Below are 5,341 nucleotides of genomic sequence, written 5' to 3'. Positions count from 1 at the left end.
GAAGCAAACGACAGAAAAGCTAAGTTGCCAAAGTTTGAGCAATCAGTTTTAAAAAAATTTAAGTTATCTTCCTCGAACGATCGTCCTTTGTGCGCGGAGGAACCAACTCGCGGCTAGTTGCGCCCTTACTTTGTTTCGAGTTTGCTCGACAACTTAAGTGACCGGCGACTAGTTGCGGCAAGGTTTCTTGTCGGAAGCGGCACCGCCAGCAGGCTGTTGATGTTCCGCACTCAGCGCTCGCGGCTAAGGTGCTTGCGCCGACAAGTTCCCTAAAAGCATAGGGTAAAACATACAAAGGAAGGGGTCAAGTAGAGGAAATAACATTGCAATTGATACCCAAAATAGAGTCATATTACAAGATAGCTTGTCGCAACTCTAACTGATTGTTCTCATAACATGACGTTGCAGCGACAAGAAAAAGATAAAACGGGCGGCCTAGTCTACGCGATCGCCCTCACGCGTCCCGGCAAGGCCTGGTGAGCGACAAGATTCCGGGCGCGACAAGACGACGACCGTGGCAAGGCGCTTGCCGCGGCGAGCTAACCGCCCTGTACCCACGCTCCAGCGCGTCCACCAACGTGTCGCCCTGGGGCCTTTCCAGGCGCGCGTGGCGGGAGGCTGTGCAGCCAGCGGTGCGCGGTGACATGCAAGATTACCATCGTGGCAAGCGGTGGTATCCCTGACGGTCCTTTTTGCACTATTTGGGCGACGCAGACAGGCATTTAATGCCTTTGTCCCCTGCCGTCAGGGTTAGGTAGGATACACTATGCAGGTAGTTGTACCAACCGCAACTCCTTTTCCATTCTTGCCCTTGTCTACGTTGCCACCTGTCGGTGACCCCTTTCGCATATAAAAGGAGGCCCATGCGTAACGTAGAGGAGGTTCGGAACCTGGAAGGCAGAAGCACTCACGCTCGATCTCGAGCAAGAACTCAATACACACACAAACATGCAGCAGTAGGAGTGTTATCTCTCCGGAGAGCTCCGAAGCTGGGTAAAACCGCTCGTGTGTTTCGCCTCGATCTGCTCTTTGTGCGATCTCCGCCCCCCGCCGAACCGAAAGGGGCTCGGTCCGCCGGTCCCATAGGTGTTCGTGGATCATCAGTTTCCCCACGACATCTTTGGCGGAACTGATGATCCACGAACAAGGGGGCGCGCCCTACAGGGGGGCGCCCTCCACACTCGTGAGAGCCTCGTGTCCCTTTCGGACTACTTCTTTCTTCCTAAAATTCTTAGATAATCCAAAACTGATAAAAATTGCCATTAAAGGTGTTTTGGAGTTGGTTTACTTACCGTACCACATACCTATACCTTTTCAGAGTCTGGAACGTTCTAGAAAGTGTCTCTTATATATTCCTCAGGGGTTACGGTTTCAATAATATTAGTTTCAACATTGATAGGATTACCTAAAATATAGTGTTTAATTCTTTGACCGTTAAGCACCCTTGGACTTGTGCCTTCAAAGTTGTTGATTTTTATAGCACCAGAATGATAGACCTCCTCGATAACGTAGGGACCTTCCCATTTTGAGAGAAGTTTTCCTGCAAAAAATCTTAAACAAGAGTTGAATAATAACACATAATCTCATACATTAAACTCACGCTTCTGTATCCTCTTATCATGCCAGCGTTTGACTTTTTCTTTGAATAGCTTGGCATTCTCATATGCTTGGGTTCTCCATTCATCAAGTGAGCTAATATCAAATAACCTCTTCTCACCGGCAAGTTTGAAGTCATAGTTGAGCTCTTTGATATCCCAATATGCTTTATGTTCAAGTTCAAGAGGTAAATGACACGCTTTTCCATAAACCATCTTATAAGGAGACATACCCATAGGATTTTTGTATGCAGTTCTATAGGCCCATAATGCATTGTCAAGTTTTTTGGACCAATTCTTTCTAGATCTATTCACAGTCTTTTGCAAAATTAATTTTAGCTCTCTATTGCTCAACTCTACTTGACCACTAGACTACGGATGAAAAGGGGATGTTATTCTATGATTGACATCATACTTGGCGAGCATCTTACGGAAAGCACCATGAATAAAATGTGAACCACCATCAGTCATAAGATATCTAGGGACTCCAAACCTCGGAAAAATAACTTCTTTAAGCATTTTAATAGAAGTGTTATGATCAGCACTACTAGTTGGAATAGCTTCTACCCACTTAGTAACGTAATCAACAGCAACTAAAATATGTGTATAACCATTAGAGGCAGGAAAAGGTCCCATATAATCAAAGCCCCAAACATCAAACGATTCAATAACAAGAGAATAATTCATAGGCATTTCTTGACGTCTACTAATGTTACCTATTCTTTGGCATTCATCACAAGATAAGACAAACTTACGAGCTTCTTTGAAGAGAGTAAGCCAATAAAAACCAGATTGTAGTACCTTGTGTGCAGTTCTATCTCCAGCGTGGTGTCCTCCATAAGACTCAGAGTGACACTTACGTAGAATCCATTCCTGTTCATGCTCAGGCACACAACGTCTAATAACACCATCTACTCCTTCTTTATAAAGGTGTGGATCACACCAGAAGTAATGTCTTAAATCATAAAAGAACATTTTATTTTGCTGGTATGTGAAACTAGGCAGTATATATTTAGCAACAATGTAATCAGCATAATCAGCATACCAAGGAGCAGTACGAGAAGCATTGTCGACCGCTAATTGTTCATCAGGAAAGCTATCATTAATAGGCAGTGGGTCATCAAGAACATTCTCTAGCCTAGATAAGTTATTTGCAACGGGGTTCTCAGCTCCTTTTCTATCAATAATATGCAAGTCAAATTCTTGGAGTAAGAGAACCCATCTAATGAGCCTAGGCTTAGCATCTTTCTTTTCCATAAGATATTTGATAGCAGCATGATTAGTGTGAATAGTAACTTTGGAATGAACAATATAAGGTCTAAACTTATTACATGCAAACACAACTACTAAGAACTCTTTTTCAGTAGTAGCATAATTTCTCTAGGCAGTATCAAGAGTCTTTCCCTAGAATAGCACCTACAGCATAATCACTAGCATCGCACATAATTTCAAAAGGTAAATTCCAATCAGGTGACTGAATAATAGGTGCAGTGATCAAAGCTTTCTTAAGTGTTTCAAAAGCTTCTACACAATCATCATCAAAGACAAAAGGAATATCTTTTTGCAATAAATTAGTCAGAGGCCTAGAGATTTTAGAAAATTCCTTAATGAACCTCCTATAAAAACCGGCATGACCGAGGAAACTTCTTATACCTTTTATGTCCTTGGGACATGGCATCTTTTCAATAGCATCAACTTTGGCTTTATCAACTTCAATACCTCTCTCGGAGATCTTGTGCCCCAAGACAATGCCTTCATTAACCGTAAAGTGACACTTTTCCCAATTCAGGACGAGATTAGTGTCTTCGCATCTCTGCAAAACTCGATCAAGGTTGCTCAAACAATCATCAAAAGAGGATCCATAGACCGAGAAGTCATCCATGAATACCTCACAGGTCTTTTCACAAAAATCAGAAAATATAGCCATCATGCATCTTTGAAAGGTAGCAGGTGCATTACATAAACCAAAAGGCATACGTCTATAAGCAAAAGTACCAAAAGGGCAAGTAAAAGTAGTTTTAGATTGATCCTTCGCGGACACAGGTATTTGAGAGAAGCCAGAATAACCATCTAGAAAGCAAAAAATGTGTGTGCTTGGACAACCTTTCTAGCATTTGATCAATAAAAGGTAAAGGGTAATGATCTTTCTTAGTAGCTTTATTTAACTTACGGAAATCAATTACCATCCTATAACCTGTAATAATTCTTTGCGGGATCAATTCATCTTTATCATTAGGAACATTGGTAATACCTCCCTTTTTAGGGACACAATGGACAGGGCTTACCCATTCACTATCAGCAACGGGATAAATAATACCTGCCTCAAGGAGCTTTAGTATCTCCTTTCTTACCACTTCCTTCATCTTGGGATTTAATCGTCTTTGAGGATCTCTAACTAGTTTGGCATTGTCCTCCATATTAATTTTGTGTTGGCATAACGTGGGACTAACGCCCTTAAGATCATCCAGAGTATATCCAATAGCAGCTCGGTGCTTCTTCAGATTTTTCAATAATCTTTCTTCTTCTTTCTCTGAAAGGTTAGCACTAATAATAACAGGATATATTTCTTTTTCATCAAGATAAGCATACTTAAGATTATCAGGTAATGGTTTGAGTTCAAACACGGGATCACCCTTAGGTGGAGGGGGATCCCCAAGAATTTCAACGGGAAGGTTATGTTTCAGCATAGGTTCCTGTTTAATTAACACCTCATATATTTCTTCCCTTTCCTTCATAAACATATCGTTTTCATGGTCTAGCAAATATTGTTCTAACGGATCAGTTGGAGGAACATCAATGGAAGCAAGACCAATAATCTCATCCCTACTAGGTGGTTCCCTTTCACGAGGTTGTCTACTAAACTTAGCAAAATTAAAAATCATGAGACATACCATCTATGCCAATAGTGACAATATTATTTTCACAATTAATCTTAGCACTAGCAGTATTCAAGGAAGGCCTACCAAAAATAATGGGACAAAAGGCATCTTGTGGGGAAGCAAGAACAAGAAAATCAGCAGGGTATTTAACCTTCCCACACAAAACTTCAACTTCTCTAACAATCCCAATTGGTTTAATGGTATCCCTATTAGCAAGCTTAATAGCAACATCAATGTCTTCTAATTTAACGGGTGCAGTGTCGTGCATAATTTCTTTATAAAGATCATAAGGTATCGCACTAGCACTAGCACCCATATCGCATAAGCCATGATAACAATGATCTCCTATTTTAACAGAAATGACAGGCGTGCCTACGACAGGTCTACGTGTCTTAGTATCAGGTCTAGCAATATTGGCAGTCTCACCCAAGAAAGAAATAACATGCCCATCTAAGTCCTCATCCAAGAGATCTTTAACCATATCAATACTTGGTTCAACATTAATTTTCTCAGGAGGTGTATAAGTCCTAGTATTACTCTTACAAACAACAGTCGAAGCTTTAGCATGATCCTTTATCCTAACAGGGAAGGGAGGTTTTTCAACATAAGCAGTAGGAACAATAGGATCACTATAGGTAATAGTCTTTTCTTCGACTATAATAGCTGCAACTACTTTCACTTCAACAGGAGGATTATATTTAAACCACTTCTCCTTAGGGAGATCAACATGAGTAGCAAAAGATTCACAGAAAGTAGCTACTATCTCAGAGTCAAGTCCATACTTAGCGCTAAATCCATGAAAAACATCGGTATCCATAAAATATTTAACACAATCGAACTTAAGTGTCATACCTGACTCCTTACCAT

Source organism: Triticum dicoccoides, chromosome 5B (assembly GCF_002162155.2).
Source record: "Triticum dicoccoides isolate Atlit2015 ecotype Zavitan chromosome 5B, WEW_v2.0, whole genome shotgun sequence".
In the NCBI taxonomy this organism is placed as follows: domain Eukaryota; kingdom Viridiplantae; phylum Streptophyta; class Magnoliopsida; order Poales; family Poaceae; genus Triticum; species Triticum dicoccoides.
The sequence above is the reverse complement of the archived record's forward strand: the minus strand, read 5'-3'. Positions refer to the sequence as shown.